General features: G+C 41.2%; 1 protein-coding gene across 1 annotated transcript in view; it reads left to right on the top strand.

The window, feature by feature from the left end:
- Window positions 1-3,645: 3,645 nt before the first annotated feature.
- Window positions 3,646-27,431, top strand: part of CHRM2 (cholinergic receptor muscarinic 2) — a 153,721-nt gene continuing 129,935 nt past the window's right edge. Inside the window, exons 1-3 of the mRNA XM_004608236.2 lie at window positions 3,646-3,787; window positions 4,042-4,177; window positions 8,785-8,871. The gene's annotated coding sequence lies outside the window, so the exon portion shown is untranslated. The remainder of the gene's footprint in view (window positions 3,788-4,041; window positions 4,178-8,784; window positions 8,872-27,431) is intronic.

The raw sequence follows: 27,431 nt of genomic DNA on the forward strand, positions 1-27,431 counted from the left end.
TGACCCTTATAGCCATATGTAAGAGGTGAACTAGGCAAGAGCTACTGCGTTGGGCCCATTCTCCCACACAAGCAAAGTCTTCATCTCTATTGTTTAAGCTCCTTGAAAGCAGAAAATAAGGAAAATGTGTTGGGTGCCAGAACTGATGGGAAATCACTCCAGTTGAACCTGTCACCTTCGTAATCCACTTATATAAGGAAAGCGGTGATTTGTGCAACTAATTACTGAAACTTAATTATTGCTGCACTGAAATCAAGGTAGCACAATAAAATATGCATCACCTTTCCAGGAATGAGACCTACCATTCCCCTTTTTTTCTTCTTGTTTAGTCTGTCTCAAAAGTTTGCAACCCAAGCTCTCCCAATGAGTCAAAGACAATCCTTTCAAGAATTGAAACCCTTCTTGTTTAGAGGGCCCACTCGGGATGGGAGATGCATGCTGAAAGTAGACTAGAGTCCAAACATGATGGCCACTCCATACTTGCATTGCAAAGTACAAAACCCTAAAGGAGAGAGTAAAAAGAAATGTGTCTGTCACAGAGGTGGAAGTGGGGAGGGGAAATGGGGGGATGGGAGTGATACAGGGAACATTGATGGTGGAGAACAGGCACTGGTGGAGGGATGGGCACTTGATCCTTTGTATGACTAAAATGTAAGCACAAAAAATGTAAGTCTGTAACTGTTCCCCATGGTGATCCACTAAAAATAAATAAATAAGAAAACACACAAAGAATTGAAACCATTCAGTATCACTTGTCACTTGTCATCCCATTGATCTTCGATTTGCTCGAGACCCTTCAGTATATACCTTAACGAGCCATATGAGATGGTAAGTAATGAAGTTAGGCTTCACAAGTGGAGATTACTAATTTAGTAGTATTCTTTGAGGTGAGATAGGCATTTAGACAAAGGGAAACCTGTCAATACATTCTACAGTCTTTAAAAAGCACTTTTGAGAATGTTTTATACCCAGAGTAGGTAAAATCTACACTCTTGGTTTAAAGGAACACTCTTTTATCTTGGAAAGTAAACTGGCTTAGGAGATAAAAATAAAATGTGCAGAATCAACATGATTTTTTTATATAAAAAGAGAAACTACAAGTGGAAGTGGAAAGGATTTCTTCAGATTAGTGTAATGATGGATTATGTTAATGTGTTTGTGGCATGAGGATGATGAGAACTCTGATTTCATTGGTAACACCCATTCCTAAATACTTTGATTAAGTACTTTAGAGGCATGACCAGAAAGAAGTCTGTGTTTTGAAATCCTCACTGGCAGTCTTATCATAGCTCATTGCTAATGTCACACACCCTTTTGAACACTTTGCATGAACTTTTTCCCTTATAGCAATACCAGGGTACCTTATATTACTAGATTCCTTTCACAAATTAAAAAACTGAGGCACAAAGCAGTTAAATAATTTTTCCAAAATCATATGGTACTTGGCACAGCTACAAATATATGTATCTATATTTGTATAAAGTAAGACAATAAAGCCCAAATTTACAGATAAAACAAGCATCATTCACTGATTGTTTGCTAAAATATGATTCTGTTGGCAGTTGCTCCAAAAGGCCTGAAATATAGAAACTCTACTGAACATAGTAGTTCAGTGACTACTCAACCAACATTTTTATTCAAGTGCAAGAACATATTTTTATTTTTTGTTGATTGGTTTGCTTAGCTTTGTTGCTCTTTTTGGAGAATGTGTCACCCTGTTGCTAAGAAGGCATTTGCATTCATGATAGAAAAGAATAAAATAGCAATAGATCCTAAGGCATCCTGGCAGCTTTCCCCTTCTCTTTTCTGCATTGCTATGATGTAGTGTGTGTGTGTGTGTGTGCGTGCGTGTGTGTGTGTGTGTGTGTGCATGAGAGAGAGAGAGAGAGGCAGAGAGAAAGAGAGAATACGCACACACGTGCACATTTGAACAAGTATATGTGTTTTAAAAGATTCAGGGAACACCAGGAAGATGTAAATAGAAATTATGAAGTAAGGGAAAAGATGCCAATTCATTTTGAAATCATCACCTAAAAGAGAAGAAATGACAGAAAAGATAATTAATGGAACAGACCACATGCTGGTGACTGGGCAGCCTCGATTTCCTCGCAAGTATAAGAAACCTTCAAAGTGATGGTTGAACGTAAAGGCTAAGGAGAGTGCCACAATGTTCATGTATTACTTCATCCTGTTTTCCATCATCCTGTACCAGTTTGCCTAGTGATAGCTTTGAGTTAACTATGAGAAAGACCAGACACTCAGTTATAGGATTCTCATTAATTAATTTATACTGCTGCATAATTAATCATCTTGATTATCAACTGCTACATATGTTTCCTAAGATTGCCTTTCCTTAGCAAAAAGATCAAAAGCTTATAAAGAAAGTGCATACTATAACTTTTGTTATTCTTCATTACCTTGTAAAGAGTGGACTTCAAGAATTGAACTGAATTTAGTTCAAAAATAAAGCATTTATAAATAACTCTTTCCCTGTTTTTTTTTGTGATTTCCCGAAAGTAATACATGTAATTCTATTACACAATTTAAGCTTTCCACTTCTTTCACTTAACTGAGGAAGGTGGTAGAGAGAAAGCCCAGCCAATATCATATACTTTCACAAAATCAAATCTTGTCCCCAGTCATACTTCAGAATTATATCATTGTATCTTTATCAAATGGGATTAGCACCTGAAAAATAATGAGCACTCTTCTTGGAAGAATTTCTCATTCAATTGAAGAAATGAAAAGCTAAGCTTCCACAGAATACAAGAATTTTGCATCCCACATTTTTTAGGGACCCCAAATTCCATGAACCATCATCAATCCTGAATCACCCTCAAAAATTGCATGCCTCTTAGTTAAAGAAAAACATGGACGTTGACCCGTGTTTAAAAGAAGGGGAAACACACAAAAAGTCTCCCTCTTCTACACGCATTTGCCAGCGTCTCGAAGTCATCATCAGCCCGTGAATTTAGCACGATTAACATGTTTACAAAACATAACGGATTTATTCGAACACGTCCCCACCTGGAAACACTGGCTTTAAGCATCTTCGGCAATCGGAAAGCAACAGTGCGTTCTCCCCAGAAGCCATGTCACCTCTAGAGCCATCCTACACTTGCAGGATGGGACTGGGTGGCGGCAAAGGTGGAGCACTGCCACGGCTCTGGTGTAGAAATTGCAGATGGAGAGCAGGACTCTGGGGGGGGCGGTGGTTGGGGGGCTGAGGTGGGGAGGGGGGGATGGACGTGGAGAGGAGCGGGCCGGAGTCCAGAGAAAAGGCTGTCATATCTGCCCCGAAGAACCGCCAAATCAGAGCGCAGAGGAGATCTCATTGGAGGAGCGCCTTCAACGGCAACTAGTCCTGTCATATGGTAAAGAAAATTGTAAGTGTTTTCTCCACAAATTGTCCGCCCATTGCAGCGCATCGCACACACACGCTCCCCAAGCCATCGCCGAGGCGCCCGGGCACAGAGACGCGCGCACAGACACACACATACACACACGCGCGCGCGCGCACACACACACACACACACACACACACACACACACACGCACGTATGCACACAAGCACACATGCACACATGCACACACGCACACGCGCACCCTCTCCGGCCTGCGGGGTGGCCTGAGCGCTGAAATCCCAGCTGGGAAGACGGCCCGCAGCGCCCACGCCCGCTCAGCCCTGGTCCGACTCCCCCGAGCACTGGGCGAGGAGATGACTCCGGCCGGGATCGCCCACCCGGCCCCAGCTCGCTCCTCTCCGGCTCCTCTCGGCGAACACCAGGTTGGAAAGTCCTGCGGGCTGCGCCGGGGGCGGTCGGGAGGCGTGGGCGTGGGCGGCGGTGGGTGCCCGGGGTGGGGGGGGGCGCCCCCGGCCCGGGGAGGGGCTGCAGAGCCGCCGAGTGCCCGGGACGGCCGAGCGCGCCCGGACCCCGCAGCTCCGGCCCCGCGGCCCGGGATCGGTCCTCACCCCGCCTCCCCGCCCCACCCCTCGGGGTGCCGCGGCGCCAACTAATCTTTGCCTTTTTCTCTTGCAAGACCGAGCGAGCGAGTGGCCGGCCAGCCGGCGTAGGACTCTGAGCCCTGCGCAGCGGGCGCCGGGCCGGTCCGCCTCCAACCCGCCGAGGGCTCCCCGGAGGCAGCGGCCGCCGCCCCTGGAGGCACCTGCAGGCAGGTAAGGGCGTCGGGAGTCCCAGTCGCCCTGGCACGGTGGGTGGTCCATCCCCGTCCCGCAACCCGGGAGCGACGCGCAGGTTGGGGGGGGCGGGGGGGAGGAGGGACGGAGGGGAGCTTGGGGTCGCCGCGAGTGCAGGTTTGCCAGGGGAAACTTTGGCTCCGGGGGGCGTGGAGGGCTGCGGGCAGGGACTGCGGGTCTGCAAAGGGCAAAGGGGGGGCACTGCGCGCTCGGCGGGGCGCGGGCCCGCGGGTCACCGAGTCCGGTGGAATGTGGCCACGTCCCGGCATCGCTCCACCCGCCAGCCCGCGATCCCCCTTGCACGCGCAGCCTCACCCCTTCCCCGACCGTCTGGGGAAAGGTCAGGAAGGCTCTGCCCCTCCCGCGCCTGCCTGCGCGCTGGACACGGATTCGGGCGTCTGGGGGGTGCAGGCCCGGCCGGTCGCAGCCTTCCCCACCCCCCTGAGACCTTCCTTCTGAGCAGTGCCTTGGACAGCCGCGCCGGTGGCAGGAGAGAAGCCTGGCGCTGCGCTCGGTGGACCAGGGCCAAGGGGCTTGTGAGGATAAGAAGATGGGGCGCGGAGAGGGGGGGTGGGGGGCGGAATCCCAGGACGCCCGACTTGGATGAGCTTCTCCGCTCGGGCTGGGGGACGAGGGGTCTCAGCGAGAGCCCGGCCGGTGGCTGGACTTTGCCCAACGCCCTGACGGGGCTCGGGGTGCTAGAGGAGGAGCCGCTACACCCCAAAGTCTCTGGCGCCCCTGAGGACGGGCGCAGCCGCTCACTTGTAGCTCGGGTACCCGGCGAGGTGCGGTCGGACCGGAGCGCGCCGGGGACACGGCGCGGAGCTTCCACCTGTGCGCTCTGCCCGTTCCCCACCCCACCCCACCCCCGGCCGCGGGAAGGGCGCTCCTGGAAGGTGAAGACGCCCCGAGTTAGCAGCTTCCAAGTGACCCCCGCCCGCGCCTGCGACCCCTTCCCCGCCGCCCTCTTTCGGCGACCCAATCTCTCTCTCTTCCTCTGGTCGGTCTCCAGGAAGGCGCGGACCCTCCCCTCGCCAGCCCCCACAGCCAGGCCTGGAGACCCGGCTCCTGCCTTTATGGCAAAGAGGTCGGCCGGGAGCGGGGACCCCCCCCCCAGGCATCCCCCCCGGGGCTGCCAGGGCTCCCCCCGGGCCTCCTCTGTGTCCTCGGCACGTCTGTGACCGAGTTCACCCCAGTGTGTGCCCCCCGCCCCCCCCCTCCCCCCACACACCACCCATCGCTTCTTCCCATCCCTGTAAGACCGCCGCGCTGCCGGGGTGCCGTACCCCCCACCCCACACACACACACTCCGCACTTTCTAGTTCCCTTTCAGAGCCTCATTTCTTCTTTAGGGTTTATTTTTTGGCTTCCTTGCTCTTTTTCTCAGCTCTGGCTGGCTCCGTGGCCGCCGGCCCTGCAGTGTGTCGGGAGCTTAGTACACGCAGACAGCGACGCAAACACACCACCTCTCCCCCACCCCCCACCCCGTGATGCCCCCGGTAGGCAGCCCCCACCCTCCCCCCCACTCCCCCGCCACCATCCTGGGCAGCAGCGGCTGGGCAGCCCCTGGTCCCCACAGCTCGGTCAGGGCCACAGTAGAAGACAGGGAGGGAGGAGAGCTGAGTCCGCCCAGACTCCTCCTGGAACTCAGGGCGAGGTGCAAGGCCTGCGGGTAAACTCGGATTGCGGGGTGGGGGCGGGTGGGAGGGGAAGACTCGGGTTGTAGGTCTCAGGCTGCTCAAGCGTGAGGTGACCAGTGGCTGGATCCTGGGCCCTGTGGAGTCTCGGGTCAGAGTTACTCTGGCCAAGGGGTTTGGGTGGAGCGTCAACCTTTCCCTACCCTGGTATGGGAAGCCCAAGTGGCCCCTTGCTTCAGCCAATTAAATCTGGTGGGTACGAAAGGAGAGGGTTCTGAAAGAAGCAAAGGACCCCAAGAACTCAAGCCAGCACCCTGCAGCAAACACCGCTTCGCAGTTTGCTGACAATGTCTATGCCTCTACACATACGCTTACGTCTATACACTCAGAGCATATACTTGGAAAGCATGTGGTACATCCACCGACATATAGAGGAAATGGAAATGTGTGTGTAGGTTGAGATCTGTTTTCATTGATGAGCACGGTAGGCTGATGTTATACTTCAGAAATTATAATTGTGTGTGTCTGTATTTGTGTGCGACCTGACTTTAGAGATGTAACCAGGGCCCAGATAAATGTAGATGATTACCAGTTGATTCAGCAAAAGACAATTTCACAATAGGAAGCATTTTAGGCTGCAGAAAGTGAATTTTTTGACGCTCTTGTCAAAGGGATGGAAGCATTCTGTCTCCACAGTGTCACAGGTCTGCAGTATTTGGCTACTAAGTTCCGAGAAGAAATTATACCAGGAAACTTGGAACTGTTATTACTATTAATCAGTATCAGTTTGTGGTGGTTGTATAACAGATTAGAATTTTCTACTGGTTCTGCTTGCTTCACTTGGTCAGAAACTATCAAACCAAGAAAAAATAAACAAGTAAGCGGGATACCAAGAAAGTAGGAAAATCCCATCTAAGTCAGGTTACTGTCTAAAAGTTCAGTGAATGAGGTGGGGTGGGAGTGGGGGGGGGGAAGTCAGAGACCCCAAAATCTGACAGGCTTCTCAGACAGATGATTGGCTAGCCTACAAAATAAAGGAATTGCTTATTTGTGAAGGCGGCCTTAGGGTATGTGGAAGGGATGGGAGAGAGAAGGTAGAGGGATTTGTGAATCTCTATGACAGATAAGCTCAAGAGCGCAGAGAACATGGTGGTAACTCTCTACCAACTTCAGGGGCAGACAGGAAAGACACTAGCAGTGAGACTTGGGCAAAAGTCCCTTTGATTGGTGTCCTCACAGTCTTGGAGTTTGGGGAGAGCAGAGTTTGCTAAGTTTTACATTTTTTAAATGGGTATTTTGTTTTTTGTTTCCAATACTATTAATGATAGTTTCTCATGGACATAATTCCAACACCACACCCATCACCAGTGGACACGTCTCCCTCCCAGAAGGACTCCAGCCCCCTCCCTAGTAACCCAGCTCCCAAAATTCTAGTTCACATTTAAAACTCACCTGGGTCCTAACAACATGACCTTAGTCCCTTGGGTCCACCTCACCTGTCATTTCGGACTTCTGGACTGTAGGACTCCTTGTCTCCAAGACCGCTGGTCTAGGAGGGAGAGAAGCTTCTGGAATTTGTAGAAAACTCTATTAGTTGCCTTGGAAGCCAGGGAAGCTCCTGGCAGAGGAAGCATATGTTGGCTTGTTCAGAGACACATGTCTTTCTGACCCACAGCAAGGAACAAAATTGCAGCGAAAGCCAAAGAGAAATAGGCATTAATAGATTAAGAAAATGGAAAAGAATGAGGAATGAAAAGGAGGGGGGAAGCAGGTGGTGATGATGGGGGTAAAAATCTGTTGGTATGTCATTAGCAGCTAGCACAGAGCTGACTGCAACCTCCAACCCCAATGTCAGACTTCAGAGTAAGCACCTGAGAGAACATCTATCAGCGATTCTATGAACACAAACACCAGACCCCGTACTTCATCTCCTCTTCATCTTTCTTCACTTGACTTTATAGTATCCAGAGGTTGAGGGACACATTTTAACTCTGCAGTTGCCTGGAAAGATTTGTTTACTTCATACTCACATCACAGTTGGCTCTGCATCTTATAATGCGAGCTCTGGGTTACCTCCGTTTAGAAAACACTGTCAGTATTTTTTCTGAAGACTGTGAGCCATTATCTGGCCCCTCTTGGTCTACGTTTGGTTCATTGAGCGGGCTTGGCATTGCTTTCATTAAAAGGTGTCAGAGCCCAGTGGTGCTCTCTGAGGCGCAGCTGGCTCAAGCAGTGGCAGGGGTGTGTTTGATGCTGGGAGTCAAGCAGGTTGATTTCCCCTGGGAAATGCCAGTCCTCGGAGGGAACTCGGAGTCCTTGGGACTGGCTCGGCACATTACAGATATGGAATCATCCGTTCCATCCTTGCTCTACCCTCACTGTTTAAGATCCTGTCTGGCACATCCGAGATGGTATTAAATATTTGTTGAAAGAGTGAATAGATGAATCAATGTTCCCATTTTATCCTTGAAGCAGTCCTCTGAAGTGGATGCCATTTTTTCCATTTTACAGATCAGGAAAAGAGCATTGAGAAGGCTCCGGCCAGGGGCCAACTACTCACTGCTAGTAAGCTGTAGTCCCCGCATTCAGACACGTCTGTGGCACTCCAGACTCTGCCTAATACTGTGCAGATTGGTGCTTTGCGTGGAGTTAGGGCACTTCTTGCCCTTGGGTTTGGGGAGATCCAAACAGTGGTGTGCAGAAATGGGTGATATTGTCCTATCTATTTTTAAAACTCTGCTCATTCCTTTGGATCCCCTCACCATTAGCAACAAAACTTGGATTCCAGCTAGATTCTTGGTGGGTCACATGCTCGATCTGATTAAGCAATGACACCCAAATGATACCTAGTATTTTGGTGAAAGAAAGAGTGGATTTTCCCACCTCTTTCTGTACTGAAATTTTCTTCTTCCGTGCAAAAGGATGAAAAAGAATTTTGATATCTTCCAGTGTAACTCCTGACCGCCGTTGAAGTGGATTAAAGGACATTTGCAGTGGGAGGCCGCTAAGCCACCCAGGAACTACACAAGGATACAGGTACTCAAACTTCCAGTGTGGTTATTTCTTCATTTGTCATGCTGAATGAATTGCTCCTTCATCAAGATTGCTGGTGCTTCGGGTCCTGAATTTCAATAGCAACTTTTAATTTTCATTAGAATCTCTCAACTGCGTTGGCTTTGGAGGGCATAATGTGACTTAGTGAGTCTGCTCTTAGTAAAGGGTGCAGTAGGCTCCTGCAGCTTTGACCCCTTCCACACCTAATGTGTCCTTTCCTTATTGTATTTCAGTTCCCTTCCCCTTGTCCCTGCCACTCCACCCTAACACACACACCTTCGAGTTTCTCTTTTATACCATGACCTAAATATACAACCATTTTAACGGGTGCTGTTGCCATAGTAATGTTTTATGGTAGATAACGGTGCACACTAAAATATCAGTGTCTTTCATTAGCTATGGAATTCCTTCTGTATTTCCCCCTCTGGCTTCCAAATCCAGCCTTTCGCTGGATGATGCCCTCTAGTGTTCAATATGGGGAAGAACGTTATTTTGGAGAGGGGAAAAAAAAATCTCTGAAAATGTTTTTGAATCTCAGTTGTATTTGAAATGGGGGAAAAAGCAAGAAGGATACTTAATTTGTATATTTTCATCCAATAAATGAGTAGAAGGCACTCACTACCTAGATGTTTTCTTTTCTGTGGAAAATGAGTAGGAGTCTAATAATGTTTTGGAAATGGGCAGGTTGATGCCTTATATGTTTGATATTGATAAAATACATATATAGAAGAAAAAGCAATTCCATTGAGATAGTGCAGGAGAGTGTAATGGAAGCTTCTAAATGTTTTTGTCTTTTAAAATTCATAATTAAGGTCCTTTTTCTTGCTAGACAGGACACACACATGTGTATACACAAATGTATATATATGCATTTATAAAATAAATGCGATTATTGTTATTGCTTTTATGTTATATTATGTATTATTGTGCGAGTAGTAAGATGAACCTGCACATTATTACTCATGCTAAAGTCCCCGACAAACTAGAAGTGAGGTTGATAGACTATAAACATATCTTTCTTCACCACTCCACATTCACCATCGAATGTCAGCATATAATGGTGTCACCAAGTCAAACCTATCTTAGAGACGCGTCTGGAATTCTTCCCCACTTCGCCATCCACACATCTTTCTCAGACCTTTAGCATCTCTCACATGAACTGGCAGCAGCGCCTTATGTTTCTGTCTCCCCCTCCACTCCTTCCCTGGTACAATCTATGGCTCATGCTGCCAGAGTGACCTTTCCAAAATGCAAATCTGAACATGCCATTCTCTTGTTAAAGATGCTCACTGCCCCTCAACTGTCTAGGATAAACTCTAAAGTCAAACCTGCACAAGTTCTCCTGTAACTTTTCAAAGACATTTTGCCAAGTCATATCACGATCAGCCCTTTTTTTTTTTCCATTCCCCACAACAAGAGGTAAAGAGCTTCATGTTTTGATGGACAAGAAGTAAATGCTATATAAATATTGGTCGCTATTATTCTTTTGTCTTTATTCTCCTCTTCCTCTTCTTTCTCATATTACTATTTGCCTAATTTATTATTAATATAATTCCAAGAAGCATGAGAAAAATACTAGCACCCCTAAGTAAATGATAATAGAAGGAAAATCTATAATGTGTTGGGAATTTGTAATTTATTATTAATATAATGTTAATAAGCATGAGAAAAATTCTAGCAATCCCCCCCCCCCAGTAAATGACAATAAAAGGAAAATCTATAGTGCATTGGGCATTTGACCAAGTATTTTGCATTCTTTATCTCAATTTAATCTCTAACAGCCTGGCACGTTGCCTGCTATACTCTAGGTATTCCGTGTATATAACCTCTATATGTTTGTTATTTTGATATACATCATCAGTAAATAATAATAGCAATACCATTTCTGCCATTCCACACAGAAAAAGTTCATTGTAAGATAAAAACTTGGATTTTTCATTTTGAAGAGCTCTGTGGGGTTGCTGACTGTTTTCTTGGATTCTAAATTGAACTGCTTCCAGAAGTGTTAAACTGCAAACGCGCTAGGCTTATATTATTTTACTTATGCCGGTAGTAGAGTACCAACTGCAAATTGTTAGGGATGTTAATGAGGTCTGAGATGAGAGCAGAGGCTGACAGCAATAAACATTTCAAATGTGTTACAAATATGGAGCTTTATTTTCCTCCAATGGCTTGCATGTATAATATGTAATCCTATAAATATGCATGTATCTTCTATTCCATAGTCCTCCGAAGAATCTGTGAGTCTCTTCTTCATGGCTTCCATACTAGTTTAAGCTCAAATTTCTGGTTCATCAATGCAGCAAAACTGAAGACCTATGTTGTTACGATCAGAGAAAAAAAATACCAAAAGTGTGGTCGTGGGGCAGTATTTCAGAGTTATCTATAATTACCAGCCTCAGAGAAGCAAGCCATCTCTTGTCTGAAACTGAATGCCTCGATACCATCACATGTTGATCTCATGACAGGTCTGAAGCCATATTTTCATCTGATATTTATCATCCATTAGAAGTGATGCTTTAAATAACCTCATTTTGAATTAGTTAAATCACTACTGCCTTAACATGTATTACAGTTTAGGTGTTATGATTGTAATAGTGTTAAAAGTTATGGCGTTGATGAATAAGAATTAGGCACCGTCACCACCCCTAATGTGCCCATGACACTCACCAATGTCCTACATCACCTCTCCTTCCATCCCGTCCTCCCCCATTGCTCCCCTGACTACTTGGTAATCAGTTTTGTAATCCAAGGTCAAGGGTTCTTTATTGTCCGTTGCCTTGCTTTGCCTCTCAATATACTATAGATGAGTGAGGTCACTTGGTATTTGACCTCCACCTGACTTAGTTCACATAACATCACAATTGCCCTTAAAAAACATTCTAAAAGAGATTTAATTACAGGTTGAGTCCTCGAAATCTTCAATTTTCTGCAAGGATTTTGAATGACCAGGTTCGGTATCAGAACTGGGAATTCATTTTGTTGTTGTTATTGTTTTTTGGGCCACAACTGGTGGTGCTCAAGGCTTACTCCCGGATCTGTGCTCAAAGTCTATTTTAAACAAGCACTGCAGGTGATACTGATGTGTGAAATCATAGGACCACATTTTAAATAATATAAAAATTAAGAATTGTGATCTAAGGGCCACTGAAGAGAGAGGAAAGGAGAAAAAATACTCAGCATAGCGCTATCATACCAATACATACAATATCATATCATATAATGCATGAGTTTTCTCTCTATATATATGTGGGTCAGAAACTTGGTGTTCTAGTGTGGGTGATAAACAACAATCAGAACAACCCTGGGAAAAGGTGTTTTTCTTCTACTTCACATAATACTGTGTTTGTTGATTTGGGGGGGGTGGTGTTCACAGTCCAACTGCATACCTTGTATCTTCAAAGGTTAATCAGTCCTGGTAATTTCACACAGAGATACCCTTTTTTTCTATGCCTCATTTCATCCGCCTGTCTACAATTTCTCTCATTCTCGTCATCTCATTGTCATTCTCAGATCATATGCCTCCTAATGAGTACCAAAGTTCCTTCATCCTCTCTCCTCTTTTATTTTATTTGCATAGTTTAGGAGTTATGGTTATTTGTTGAGGTTAGGTAGTTATTTGTTATTAAGAGTGAAATAATAACTAAATAAAAAACAATAACTCATTACATCATTTCATTACCTCATTACTACAATTTCTCTCATCCTCTCATTCTCATTCTGTCATTCTGTCATTCTCAGATCATATGTATCTTGATGAGTCCAAAGTTCCTTCATTCTCTCCATTCTCTCTCCTCTTTTATATTATTTATTTGTATAGTTTAGGAAGCTGTGGTTATTTGTTAAATGTAGGCAGTTGTTTATCATTAAGAAGTAAAAATAATAAAATTAGTAAGTCATTTGTTACATTCAGGAAGTTAAATGACACAGTATTGATATACAAAATGACTACACCTCACCACTATCACAACAGTGCCCACAACCCTGTGTAATTGTTCCCATGTCTCTTCTAGTCTGGTCTTCTACCCTACCATGTCCCACCACTATTGATAATTGTTTCTGTATTCCAGTGCTAAAGGTTTGTCACTGTTTGCTACTGTCTATTGTTTTATTTTGGCCTCACAGATGAGTAGATCACACAGTAGTTGTCCTTCTCCCTCTGATTTATTTTGCTTCACATGTGGTCTTCCAGTTCCACACACATTGCAGCAAACTGCATGATTTCATCATTTTCCTACAGCAGTATTTCATTATGTAGATATACCCAAACTTCTTTCTCTATGTATGAATAAACAATATTTATTTACCCTTGTCTAAAAAAATTACCTGAGGTGCTATGATTTAGAATGTCGATAATGGCAGGGTTTTATACATAAAACATCCCAATACCACACTCTCCATCAGAATGTTAGCTTTCCTCCACCATTGTCCCCATGTGCCCCCTCCCTACCAAATCTTGTCCTCATCCCCTCTACAGTGATATGCTTCCTACTGAAGAGCAGCTCTAAGAGTGCTTGTTGTTTCCTTATTATGTATTTTTGTATCCCACATATGAGGAAAATTGTTCTGTGCCTGTCCTTCTCCTTACCAACCTCACTGTGCATGATGTAATCTAGATATGACAAGGTAGTAGCAAATTGCATGGTTCCAAATTTCCTTATTGCCCAGTAGTGTGCCATTGTATATTTGTACCACAGTTTCTTTATCTAGCCATCTGTTTGTGGACACTGGGCCACTGTGAATATGGATGCAATGAACACGGGAGTGCAAATTTTTCCGAATAGAATTTTTGGGTTCTTAGAGAAGATGTAAAGAAGTGGAATTGAGATAGAAAATCAATTCCTAGTCTTTTTGAGAAGTGTCCCATGTTGTTTTCCAAAAAGACTGGGCCAGTCTACATTCCAGCCAGCAGTGAATGAGATGACTCCTTTCCCCTAAACTCCTGCCAGCACTGGTTATTTTTGTTCTAAGTGTTGTTTGCCAGTCTCAGTGATATGAGATATCATCTCGTTGTTTTTATTTGTATTTCTCTGATGATGAGTGATGCAGAGCAATTTTTTCATACACATTTTAGCCATCAGTATCTCTTCTTCTTTTTTTTCTTTAGTCTTTTTAAAAATTATTTTTATTGAATCACCATGAGAAAAGTTACAAACCTTCCAGGTTTAAGTCTCAGTCATACCATGATCAAACACCCATCCCTTCACCAGTGCACATGTTCCACCACCAAGAACCCCAGTAGACCTCCCAGACCACCCCCAACCCTCCACCTGTGTGGCTGATGATTTTCACTTTACTCTGTCTTTACTTTGATTACATTCAGTATCTCAAAAGAAAACTCACTATTATTGTTTGGAATTTTCCCCAATAACCAGACCTGCCGAAAAGACATCCTTTGATAATTTGTTTTTCATTGCTGAGAATGAAGAGCATATGAGGTCGTGCAGCCGTGACAGTGGCTGCACAGTTTTGGATTTCTGGTATAGTATCTCTTCTTTAAAGAAGTTTCTGTTCATTTATTTCTCCCATTTTTATAGGGTTGTTTTCTCTTATCTTATGAAGTTCTACCAATGCTTTATATATCTTGGATGTTAAATTCTACTGGATGAGTAGTGGGCAAATATTTTCTTAGTTTGGAACATGGAAGTTCATTCTAAGCACAGACAGAGTGGGCATCTTTCAAAACTTTCCATCCACAAGCAAAATCATCTTTTTAGACCATAGGCTATAAATCAAGTATAAAACAAAAAATACACATAATAAATTTCCATGATGTACATATACTTTCAAATTATGTTTATATCTCTTAAGATCATATCTATCTTTTTTTTTCTTTTTGGGTCACACCCAGCGATGCTCAGGGGTTACTTCTGGCTCTGCACTCAGGAATTACTCTTGGCAGTGCTTGGGGGACATATGGGATGCCAGGGATCAAACCCGGGTCAGCCGCTTACAAGGCAAACACCCTACCTGCTGTGCTATCGCTCCGGCCCCTCATATCGATCTTGATGATTACAAAGTCCCTTTATCCTCTCCTCTCTTATTATGTTTAGACTTTCATTAACAGGTTAGCTGGACAACTCCCCCCACCCTTCTTCCTCTCTCTTAAACTAGCAGAGGATTTAATGAGCGAAATAATGTCTTGTATTAATGGGTTCCCCTTTCACTGTTGCTAAATCTTGGTACATTGTGATGATCTTTAGTAAAAGACTAATTTAATAATTCCTCTAGAAGTTGGATCTATAATGATCTTTTCTGTCATGGCTATTCGCTGTTTGTCTTGAAATGAGGACCTTTTCCTTATCTCGCTTACCATATCAAGCCAATAAATAAGATGGTTTGATGGAGGAAAATAGGCTTATTATTTTTTTCATTATTTATTTAACTAACTACTAAGAAACTGCTCAGAAGAACTCAGGCAGGGAGTTGAAGATTTATCAAAAGCCTAATTTTTCCCACTCTTCATAAAATTCAAGTGTAAAATCATTTTACCAGCAGCGTAAAGAACTTAAGTTTTACACGCATTTTTAAAATAGCTGTACACAATATAGATTTTTAAATACTCCCTGCTTTCCTTGATTCTGCTGAGGAGTAAGGAGGCCTCTACCATAATCAGCACGAAAAGAGGAAATTATAGAAAAACTCTACTTCATTGTGTTCTTTGGAGAGCACTAGGGCATTTGGTTTCATTTTAGTGAGAAGATAAAGAGCAGTCCCAGAGCCAACTCTCCTGCATCTGCCTGCTGTTCTCTTGCTTCTTCCTCAAAATTACTTTTCTACCAGATTTTATCAGTATAGTGGGAAGCTATGTTTTCATGTGTTAGCCTAAATATTGCAGACTTCTCTTTTCTCCCTTTGTACTATGTGTTGGGAATCCAAAAGGCAACGCTAGTGGTAAATGATGCATGCTTTACTTGCGTTGTCTTTGGCCCCTGGTGACAGTCACAGATAAACAAGGAGTCCCAATTTTGCTTTTATTTGTAGGTAAGAATGACTGCATATTTTTCATGTTAGGAAACATTTCAGAATTTTGGATGAAATACTCTGGTGATAATAATAATGACAACAGAAAATGATGGCATGTCAAGTACTGCTTCTTGAGCATCAAATTTTAGGACCTGTGCCATTTTCTTTGCATATGCTATTTCTACATCTCATGCCAAGCGTTAGATATTTGTTATCTCTCTGTAAATCTAGAAACTAGAGCTCAATGATGCTAAAAGGCTGTTCTAGGTCTAAGAGTGATTTCGTGGTTTTGAGCATCACCATCACATCAAATGTTAAAAATCAGGTTATTGTTTTTTTTCTTTTGTTTACTGCTCCAAACACCCAGGTTCTTTGACTCTGGAGAAATGGAAATTTAAAGGAAATCAGAGTTCTTTTTCCCAAAGTTTGTTCAGGAAGGGGTTTATGGAAAGACACGAGAAGACATGAAAACAAGAGAAGCAACATAGATAAGAGTGTCAAGGCTAGTTGTCTGAAGGATTTTTAGCTTACACTCACAGGCTTTGAGAACATCTGTCCAATAGGCTACTGAGACACTTAGGATTTGTTCATGGCTTTTTGCTGTGATACAAGGATCTATAGGCAGAGAATGCTTAGTGGATGCATAGTCGGGTAAGAGAGCAGAGATAGCACTAGACAGCGGGTAGAGTTGCTCAGTACCAGAGAGGTCTTAGCCTGCAAAATGGTCAAACCATTTTTCACAAGTCCTAAGGCTAGGAATAGCCTCTATTTTGCTGTGTGTTTTGAGGGAAAGAGGAGAGCGAGTGAAGGGGAGTTTGTAGCAACAAAATTGGAAAGTATCAGGTTAAGCAAAGTAAATCATAGGGAGAAGGACAAATACTGGATGATCTTATTCATTTGTGATATATAGAGGTCCCACATAAGGGAATAGATAATTTCAATGACAAGCCCTTGACACCATCTGGATTACAAAACTGAGTTTACCAAACAATTAAGGTGGGTACTGGGGAGAAATGAAGAATCAGACTACAAGTAAGTAAGTACATTGGTGACAGATCTTGAGCACTTTGGTGTTGGTGAAGTTGCACCAACTTTATACATTAAAACCATAAATACTAACCAGTCTAGTAACCATGTTACCAAAACTGCAATATTTTTTTAAAGGGACATAGTAGCTTGCTCTTGGCCCAACATTTTCAAAATTTATAGATTGGGACTCTTCAGTGGGGTGAGGGGTCATAGCCAGCCCTAATCTATGTTTTAATATGCCATAAAAAGTTTCTTTCAAAGAATATATTGTACTATCATTTGATGTCTCATTTCAATAAAGCCAGGGCAAAGAAGGAAATAAAAATGATGTTCAGAAAATAGAATAAAGAAACAAAGTTCACATTAGAAGAATCCGTCTCTAGTAAGATTAAGAATTTGTCTTGGCCACTAACTTCCTAGTTTGCTCTAACTCTAGGCTTTGCATTTGAAAATACTCCTGCTAGTCCTCTGGGAGCACTTTCTAGGCACAAAAGGGAGAAAGTCTAACTGATTCTAGGTATAGAGTTTCAAAGGCACAAAGTAAGAATTCATGCATATTTAAAAACATGCATAGTTGGAACAATTCTGTTGGCTGTAAAAGCATGATGTGTTAGTAAAATGACACCTGCTTTCCCTCACTTTATTACTGTTCCATCTAGTTCCTTCCTCCACAACACAATTACTACTGCTTAGCATTAACCTTTGATATGGGATATAAAATGAAAAGTGGAAGAATTGAATTGCTCGAAGGGAAAAGGATGGGAAATTAATTCCTTTCTTGTTTACAAATCAACTTTTAACTCCAACTATTTGTTTGTGTGCCCCATGTCTCCTGAGAATCATTAGTGTCTATTGGTAAATAATAATACTAGTTATTTTTTATAATTAATTGAAATTTCACACTCTTACATTTCAATATCAGTCAATATTTTTACATACTGACACTTTTAATCTAGGATTATCTTTCACAAGGGAGCTACAACAAGGCCCTAATTAATTAAAGTGATAATTGTTCCTCTCTCTTGCAGTCATTGGTTACATAACACATTCTTCAAGAAATTCACATCTTTACTATTCCTCTTAAAATGTTTTCCACTTATAGGAAGCTTTCTTGGCTTCTATCTCTGTAAGCATACACTAAACATTTAAAATACTTCAGTTTTTAAGCAATGATACAGAAAGGAGGTCATCTTTATTTTCCAGCAAGTTTCCGTATTTAAACAAAATAAAATGACATCTTTCTATCACTGAAGTGTTCATATTGAATCTCAGGGGTCATTTTCATAGAAGAAAGAGAGGTTGTCAAACGTTTTCTCTTTGATGTTCACTTGCTTATTTTAAGTTCTTTATCACCATGCAAGTTCCCAGGGTTGATTCCTTTTGGATCTTTCTATCCTTTTTGAATCCTCAGCTACTTAATCGCTCCAGCTTCTCTGTAGCATTTTCAGTGCATGAGTTTGTTATAGATCCCCGTCTGCTTAGTTCCATTGTCATCGTGGACATCAAATCTATAATAGTGACTGTAATTGACACTGTTGCTATATTCTTTTTAAATAGATATTTATCCAATTCCTATGTTTTAGCATCTCTGGTATGAGATTCATTTTCAGAAATAATTAATGGTGACAAATCTGATAGCCCATTTCCCTAAGATTTAGAGATTGCAGATCACTGAATCACTCAATTACATATTGGTCAGATTTTCTAAAGGTCATTATCTCTCTCTGCTTCTCTTAATTAAATTAATGTTATTTATTCATTCTATTTGCAACAAATAGTTGGCTGGTGAGGGGGTACACCTGGCACTTCTTTGGAGTAACACTTGGCTCTGCAGTCAGAAATCACTCAGGGATGGTTGGGGAACCATATGAGATGCTGAGGATCGAAGCAGAGTTAGCTTCGTGCAGAGCAAATGCTCAACCAATTATACTCGCTTACTGGCCCCAAATATTTGTGTTTTTTCATATTTTCCTCCCAAATTCCATGTGTTCTTACTTTAATTCATATTATAATTTTTTAATATTGCTCAATTTTTAAGAGTTGGTATTTTAATTTTCTGTTTTGAAAGATAGCTTTTATTGATGGAATAGCACTAAAGCACTGTCGTCCTGTTCATCCATTTGCTCGAGCGGGCACCAGTAACGTCTCATTGTCTCATTGTGAGACTTGTCACTGTTTTTGGCGTATAGAATATGCCACGGGTAGCTTGCAAGGCTCTGCCATGCGGGCGGGATGCTCTCGGTAGCTTGCCGGGCTCTCTGAGAAGGACGGAGGAATCGAACCTGGGTCGGCTGTGTTCAAGGCAAAAGCCCTACCCACTGTGCTATCACTTCAGATCGTATTGATGGAATGTTTTTAATAAATTTCATTTTGTCCTCTTGCAATTAAAAATTATTAACATTGCATCATAACATTTTTCTGTGCATCATTGAAAATTATCACATGTATATATTCCATGAAATTCCCCACTAAAATGTCAACTACATTTTTTACCATACAATTGTTCCCTTTGTCCTTTCAACTTCCCTTCCAGTAACCACTAATTTCTCTAAGAGTCCAAAAATTTAATCTTTTGTTTACTTTAGCTTGTTTTCATCTGTTAAGTTTATTTCTCCTTCATCCACAGGAAGAACATTATATACTATTGGTCTTGCTCCTTCTGGCTTATTTCACTATTTTTTAGAGGAATTTTAAGTTCACAACAACATTGAGTAGAAAGCACAGAGCGTTTCCATATGCTCCCTGGCCTTGTACACTGACAGGCTCTTCCTCTGTCAGCATCCTGCTCTAGAGTATTTATTATCTGGGACTAACCTGTAGCAATACAATTTAATCACCGAAAGCTCATTCTTCACATTAAGGCTTGCTCTGGAATATGAACTCTGCTGAATTTGACAAATGTACAGTAATCAATGACATGTATGTACTATTATATAATCATTAAGAGTTTCATTGCTGTAAAGTGCCTTTGGTCTCATCCTTTTTATTCCTTCCTCTTCTAAAGCCCAGCAACCACTGATATTTTTACTGTCCCCATAGTCTGCTTTTACTGGAATGCCATAAAGTTGGGATCAAATAGTATCTAGTCTTTGCAGATTGACTTCTTTTACTTATAGTAATATACGTTTATGTTCCCTCATGTATTTTGATAGCTTGAGAGCTCATTTCTTCATTGAATTGAATAATATTCCATTGTATTACATTTTCTTTGGTATTTGCACTAAAGCAGTAAGTATTTTCTCTTATTCCTATAAATGTGTTTTCTTGCTCCTTGGAGAACTTTTTCTTATTTGTAGAGACCCCTTCTCATTTTTCCATGTATATTATGTTATCCTATTCTTGCACTGGATTATTCTCTGATCTTGTATTTCCATATTACCAAATTTCAGAACTTTTTAATTGTAGTTATAGAACGTGATTTCTGATTATTGTGTTTCTAAATTTCCACCCCCCCATCTTTCTTCTACCAAATATGCTCTGATTTTAGCAGTTACAAAGAAATTGATCAGTATGTTGAATCTTGTGGGTTTTATTTAGTTATTTATTTAGTTATTTTAGTTTTATCATTATTGTGTTTTTTCACAAGATTTATTTTATTTTGTTTTTGTAATCCAGGTAACAAAAATCTTCCACTTCTCAGTTGGAATGCCAAAATGGTTTGTTTATGCAGTTTTGGTAGCTCTTTTGCTCCCTTGAGTCTGTAAACATGAGAAGATGGGAGAAAGGTTATCACAGAAGTGTTCCTTTTCGATTTCTTTTCCCAATCTGACCCCCCAAGCCTCGGTCATTCTGGTGATGGAATAAAAAAGTTGAAAATGTACCTGATATTTCTGCTGTCCTTTACACTTACACTTACAATTCTCAATTTATCTTTCTCAGTAACGGAGAGAATATTTTTACTTCTATTTGAGAAGCAAATGAAATCCTAAGAGGTTGTTCAGAACTCCTCTAGGCTGTGATCTTTATTCACTGCCTTAGAAAAATTGGTGCTGTTTGACATATTGGTTTAATTGTCCAACTATTTAGAGATGGCGTTGGCACTGAAAAATTAATGAACTAAAGGTACCTACTTTTTTTAAAAGTTTTGATATTTTGACTTTGGCCTACCCTTTTACCGTAGACACCTCACATTTTACTTCTTTGCATGATGAAATTGTCTTTAATGTTTTCTGCTTCCACTGGAAGAAAACTGCTTCATACAGGAAAGTTCTTTATTGGGAATTCTTTATTATTCTCAGTATTGAATTTTGTGCCAGGATATAGTCTTGTCACAGAAACAAGCTCAATAAATATTTGTTAAATGATGATGATAGGTGTACAGCTAGTCTGATAGAAGTCTGAAGTTTTTTAATAATCTAGTCTGCTTGTTCTGTTGCTGTCATAAGTTTAAGTCATCTGAAATAGAAAAAGCAAACAAAAAGCTTCCAGACCTCTTTTAAGTAAATACCATCCTTTTGAAATTGATCCTTCTGATAAACTTCTTTTTTGAAACTAATACTTCATCTAAATTTGAGGAAATTTTCTATAGGTTATATTTATAGTTTAACAGTAGTAGCATGACTTCATTTAATCTGAATCTAAGTAATATTTTAATATTTAGTCATGTTTAAGATTTCTGACTTGAGTATGACTTCATTTAATCTGAATCTAAATAATATTTTAATTTTTAGTAATGTTTAAGATTTCTGACTTGTTTCCTTATCTAACATATATTGAAAAAGAATTTTAGCTGGGGAAAATCAAATAAAAAAAGAGACTACATTCTCCTCCACATTAAGATGTAAATACAGTGCCTCTGACTCATTTTTATTGCTTTCATCTATAAAATATAAGACAAAAGATGGAGGGAAATTCATAACATGAATCTGAATAGCTATTCTGGGTAACTTATACTCTACAGTCTTCATGTTATAAGTAGAACTGAAGTATTCCTTTCTTTCTTTCTTTTATAATTTATTCACCCATTCAATGACTATGCATACTTATTTTGTGTATGTCACTGTATATGTGGCCTCACATCTCCCACCTGTCTGACACATTCCCTATCATCTCAGGTGAATATCAGTAGGGGAAAGAGAAGTAGGAGTCTCACATTCACGCCTATTTTACACTGATATTCAACCTCTTTCCCTGACCTGAGTCTTCATTATCTACTGGAAAATATGTTCTGTAGTCAGACAGTATAAAAGAGTGATCAAAGTATGCAGATCTTTGAAACTGTTCTGGTCCCTTGAAACAACATATAAGAAGTAATTATGTTCTAAGTCCAAGAGCTATTCGTATTGATTCTCTTTTTTGCTTTTTTTTTTTTTTTTTTGCTTTTTGGGTCACACCTGGCAATGCACAGGGGTTACTCCTGGCTCATGAACTCAGGAATTACTCCTGGCAGTGCTCAAGGGGACCATATGGGATGCTGAGAATTGAACCTGGGTTGGTTGCATGCAGAACAAATGCCCTACTCGCTGTGATATCACTTCAGCCCCATTTGTATTGATTCTTAACTATGAAATCACTGCAGCAAACAAAATAAAATGATAACAAATAGGTATGTTGGAGACAATGCTACCATTGGGAATTTGCTTTACTTTTTCAACTTCAAGAAGAACTAGTAATTGAGAACTAGTAACTTGTTCAATACTATTCAATTGATCAGTCTAATTTTATAGTAAGGGAAGACACAATCAAGAAATAGTAGTTCACCCTCAGAAGGAATCTGAGGAGATAGAACCAAGTGTTGGGATCTGAATATCCTGGCCCCCAGATCATGACCAATTCTGTTACTCCATCATAATTACTTTTACAAAATGTTCTACATGATTATTTTCATCCAGCCTTTTACCATTATGTCACTCTTTTGGATCACTGCTGAGAGCACTGGCTCAATGAACTTCTCAGTCTTGAGAGTACTTATTGCTTTCCAGAAGCTTTAGAGATCTTATCTATTCATTTTTTGTTTCTTAATTACATATCAATAATTCGAATTTTCATTAATCTTCACTGCATATCTTTGAAACAATCCTTAAATATAATAATGATTATAAATAATGGATCACCAATTCTTAACTTTTTATAATAAACAATAGTTTTACAAAATTACACCAATCAGTTGTTCCCTAGAAATGTATGACTATTTTTAAAAAGCAGAAAGTTACTAACGGAGGAGGCCTTTCATACAGTAAATGCAAAATCTGTTTATTTTTTCCTGTTATGCATTTCATGAGGATATTAGGAAACTCTGTCTCATCTAAGACCAAATTGGCAAAATCATCCATGTGGTATCTTTAGAGTAAGAGAACAAATTGGAAAGCTGTATTTTGATGTCATTTCTCCTAATACTGCAGATGTACTTTTCTTACAAATAGCAAATTACTTCATTCCAAAGTCCTGGTGACCATAAATGCCATCGAATTTGCCATAAATGCTTTAAAGATGTGTCCATTTGGGGGCATTTTTGTTTTGCTTTGTTTGATATCAGAAGAAAGTGGAGAGGAGAAGCAATTGGTGGTGAGTTGAGGAATTTGTGTTGCCTGGTACACTAGGCATTTCATGGTCCAGAGTAGTTCACAATGAGGTGACAAAACGCTCTCTCAGACCACTGTCACTTACACTCGAACATGATGTACTCCTGGGGAATGTGGAGAAAGCACTTGCCAAGCTATTTTAAGACTCCTTTGAAACTGTGAGAGGACAAGGAAGTATAGGAGAAATACCAGAAGTCTTGTTTGTAAATATTCACTGTATTCTTTTTAGTGGTTACTCAGGGGCAAACCAAAATGATTTTTAAATTTCAGGGTGGGGAGGAAATAAAACTGATTATCACTTGCCAAACTAAGAAAAAAAACCTTCATACTTAATGAAGGCCTAAAATTAAAATGGGAAAACTTGAAAGAATATTAAAAAAAATAGATTGTAGCTTGTTTTGTCTTTCTTCAGTGTGAATACTCCAAGATTCTCAATGAATTTGTGCCATTGATTGATACCAATAATCCTAAGGAATGCAGATGGAACTTTGTTTTCAGAAGAACAGTTTGTAGGCTAATTGATCTCCATCATTTTATTTATTTATTTATTTATTTGTTTATTTATTTATGCTTTTTGGGTCATACCCAGCAATGCATAGGGGTTACTCCTGGCTCTGCACTCAGGAATTACTCCTGGCGGTGCTCAGGGGACCATATGGGATGCTGGGAATCGAACCCGGGTCAGCCGCGTGCAAGGCAAACACCCTACCCGCTGTGCTATCGCTCCAGCCCGTCTCCATCATTTTATAAACTGTTTTATTCATCTTAACAGAGGCCTAAAGAAAAAAATATATTGGGGCATCCTTTTGTACGAGATTGTATCTCTTCAATTGTGGAAAAAAAAAACAGAATAACAAATTGGACGTCAGCCTTTAACATCTTCTCTTTCTGTGGAAACCCAGTGGGCTACAAAGTGAATGAAGAAGGGCTACAGAGTATTGGAAGTCAGGTTCTTGCCTTGTGTGAAGCTCACACTCTTTCAATCCCCAGAACTGTGTATGGTCCCCTCAGCACCACCCATCCCCGAAGGGGTCTTTCTTGAGCACAGATTTGGGATTAGCTTCTCAGCACACCAGTTGGAGCTCCAATCCTCCTCCCATCCCCACCCTCAAAATAAATAAAAGCAAAAGGGAAGTGAGTTGAAGAAAAGGTACAGTTTCTCACATGGATGAGAAGAACTGGCAATTCTTTTTAGTTCATCCCTTTCCAAAAGAGAACTCATATTTCAGAGGTATCATATGCATGTAATACGTAGAGGATATTATCCCATATTTAAAAATGATAAAATCTCCATCACTCCTGCTGGTATCATTCCTTATTCCACATTTTAAAGCAAACTTCTCTGTTTCCCTGCACATTCAATCAATGACTGTATAAAAAGCATATGTTTTATAAGAAATAGCTATTGTCACACTGTAAAAAACATGTTCACTCATTTATTCCTCAACATTTATTGCTGCAAAATTAAGCATAGCCATGCACTCTGCTGAGCAGAGATAAAAATATGATTAATCATAATTCAGTTCTTACAATTTGTCATGGGAGATAATGTGAGAAATAAACAATGATATGCAATGTGTGGGTGCTATAACAAAGTAACACTATAGCACTGCGTCCCGTTGTTCATCGATTTGCTCAAGCAGGCACCAGTTATGTCTCCATTGTGAGACTTGTTGTTTCTGTTTTTGGCATATAGAATATGCCATGAATAGCTTTCCAGGCTCTGCCATGTGGGCATGATACTCTCAGTAGCTTGCTGGGTTCTCCAAGTGGGACAGGGGAATCGAACCTGGGCCTGCTGCATGCTAGGCAAATGCACTACCCACTGTGCTATCGCTCCAGCACGCTATAAAAAGGGAGGAAGGAAGGAAGGCTATTGAAATCCCTTAGGAAAGAGTGTGAGTAATACACCTGAGGCTTGGCATCACTGAGCATTTAAAGGGTGAATAGACGCTGGACAAGAACTGAGTGTTAAAAATAGGTAAAGGGATATACATGACAACCTTTCAGTATCTGAATTGCAAACCACAATGCCTGAAGGGAGGGAGGGAGGGGGGAGAGAGAGAGAGGGGAGAGAGAGACAGAGAGATAGACAGACAGAGACGGAGAGCAGAGAGAAAGAGACAGAGAAGGAAGGAAGGAGGGAGGGAGGGAAGGAAGGAAGGAAGGAAGGAAGGAAGGAAGGAAGGAAGGAAGGAAGGAAGGAAGGAAGGAAGGAAGGAAGAAGAAAGAAAGAAAGAAAGAAAGAAAGAAAGAAAGAAAGAAAGAAAGAAAGAAAGAAAGAAAGAAAGAAAGAAAGAAAGAAAGAAAGAAAGAAAGAAAGAAAGAAAGAAAGGAGACAGAGAGAGAGAAAAAAGTGTCTGCCATCGAGGCAGGCTGGGAGTGGGGTGGGGAGTGATGAGAGAGATACAAAGCATATGGGGGATATTGGTATTGGAAAATGTACACTGATGCAGGAATGGATGTTGAAACACGGTATGAATGCAATCTAATCATGAACAGCTTTGTAAGGGTCTAACTCACAGTGATTCAATTTTAAAAAAACACCTTGGGAAAATAAATTAAAAAATGATGGGTGAATAAGATTTTGTTTGGTTGATGCCACCAGAAGTCTTAGTTTTAGTCCTCTTGGGCTCAAGGTTTAGTTCACTTCAAAAGGAAGCATTTATTTCTCACAGTGCTGCAAACTAAAATATGAGATTATGGTGTCAGCATGGTTGGTTTTGGTAAGTCTTCCTCTTGGTTTACAGGGGACTCCCTTCTTGCTATATCTTCCATATGATGTGATGGTGTATGGTGGAATGCATGTGTGTATATGAGAAATACAGAGATACACAAAATTATGTGGTGAGACAGAGAAACCGAGATAGAGATAGAGACAGAAATGAAGAGCCCATGAAAATACAGAACAATATATCCTTCTTCTTTCACTACCCTACATTCATCACTCTGGGATATAGAGGTAGTAGGCCAATTTCTATCTTTATAATATGTAAATGAAGGCACCAGAATGCTGAATAAAGTACAAAATTAATCCTATTTTTTAATTATCTTGCATGTGTGCTGCTGAAGTTAATAGCTGCTTCTAAATTGTTAGGGTTGGAGGAGAGTTGAAATAAAACCCTAATGTGCTGGGGATTACCCTGAATTCTGTGGCTGGGGATTACTCCTGGACATATTAGGAGGACCAAGTAATACCAGGGATCCAACTGGAGGTTGGCTTTATGCAAGATGTGCCATAAGTTCTATGCTATTTCCTTGGCCATTGGCTGTTTCTCAGACCCTCTCTCTTCCCCCACTCCCTGTATCTCAGGGATATAACAGTGAATAGGTGAATAAGTCATCTAAATATTTTGCCTCTGGCATGAAAGACTTCATTACGCTTTCCTAATGATATATTGATAATGAAGAGAAAAGATAGTTCCAGAGAAATCCTTTAAAACAAAGTTTATTTCAGGGATTTATGCTAGAGCAACCTGTTAGGATGTGTCAATTTAACCAAGTGACTTCCAGAATGCCTCCTGTAGGTACAACGAGGTAGTCTGACATATAGTCCAATGAAACAACAGAAAACGTATGTCACAGATGGACTGCTGTTGTTTATGGAACGGATAATTTATACAGGCAGCTCTGTAGCACCTTCGCACTGCACTGTCATCCCATTGTTCATCGATTTGCTCCAGCAAGCACAATAACATCCCCTTTATGAGACTTGTTACTGTTTTTGGCATATCAAATATGCCACAGGTAGCTTGCCAGGTATAACTTAGAATGCAAATAAACCAGTCTTTATAGTGGTGTCAAGCTTGGCGTGAATTTCTACCATGCACCTTGTCTCACTCAATCCTCACCACCCCCTAAATTGCATAATTCCCATTGGAATGAGAGAAAATGATGTTTAAAGAAGTCAAAAAACTTACTCAAGATTGAGCACAAAAGTAAAGGGAATTGAATTTGAACACAGATGAAGTTGGTACAGAAACCCTAGGTCTTGATTATAAAATAAGCCACCCTTGATCCCAAAAT

Source organism: Sorex araneus, chromosome 1, assembly GCF_027595985.1.
Source record: "Sorex araneus isolate mSorAra2 chromosome 1, mSorAra2.pri, whole genome shotgun sequence".
Classification (NCBI taxonomy): Eukaryota; Metazoa; Chordata; class Mammalia; order Eulipotyphla; family Soricidae; genus Sorex; species Sorex araneus.